Consider the following 629-nt stretch of genomic DNA (forward strand, 5'->3'; position numbering starts at 1 on the left):
GCTCAAACACTCATGATCCTGCATAAATTCATCCACACTCACACGCATGCTCATGCAAACACACTAGAGATCGAGCGGCGTCTCGGCCTGTTCGCTCAGCTGCATGGAGAGGTAGTCAGCAGGACGCCTGCCAAAAGATCATGCACACATAATGAGCTGCAATGAATGTTTTAACATAATATATCTTTTTCAAATGCTAAAAATGCACACAAGGACATATTCATCTTACAAATGGGCCGATCCCACAACAGAGACTGTAAATGCCTTATAAATTACTCTTAGAAATAAGGGAATACCACACCATAGGAGATGGTACTTTGATATATACCAGCGTACAGAACGATGATCGTATTCATGGTACCATAGTATTTACCATGGTACTCCACTGTACTTAAAAAAACACTGAGGGTTTTCTGCTTTATCATCTAAAAGACTATGGCTATACTATGTCTTAAAAGTGTAAAAAGATCACAAATGTGGAATTTATCAAGAATAATTTTTCAGCATCTTGTGTGTGTTGAGAGAGGAGTACGGTAAATTAATTGAATTAATCGAGATTATTTTATATTTAAAAAAACATTTAACTAGTTTTATAAAACGGAGAGTTCCGGTCCTTGATTCTGATTGGT

At 37.0% G+C, this 629-nt stretch overlaps 1 long non-coding RNA gene across 1 annotated transcript in view; it reads right to left on the bottom strand.

The window, feature by feature from the left end:
- Positions 1-6: 6 nt before the first annotated feature.
- LOC107579932 (uncharacterized) overlaps positions 7-629 on the bottom strand; it is a 3,005-nt gene continuing 2,382 nt past the window's right edge. Inside the window, exon 3 of the long non-coding RNA XR_001608555.1 lies at positions 7-127. This is a non-coding gene — a long non-coding RNA (uncharacterized lncRNA). The remainder of the gene's footprint in view (positions 128-629) is intronic.

The sequence above is a fragment of the Sinocyclocheilus grahami genome, unplaced genomic scaffold, assembly GCF_001515645.1.
Source record: "Sinocyclocheilus grahami isolate Dianchi unplaced genomic scaffold, SAMN03320097.WGS_v1.1 scaffold21984.1, whole genome shotgun sequence".
Lineage (NCBI taxonomy): Eukaryota > Metazoa > Chordata > Actinopteri > Cypriniformes > Cyprinidae > Sinocyclocheilus > Sinocyclocheilus grahami.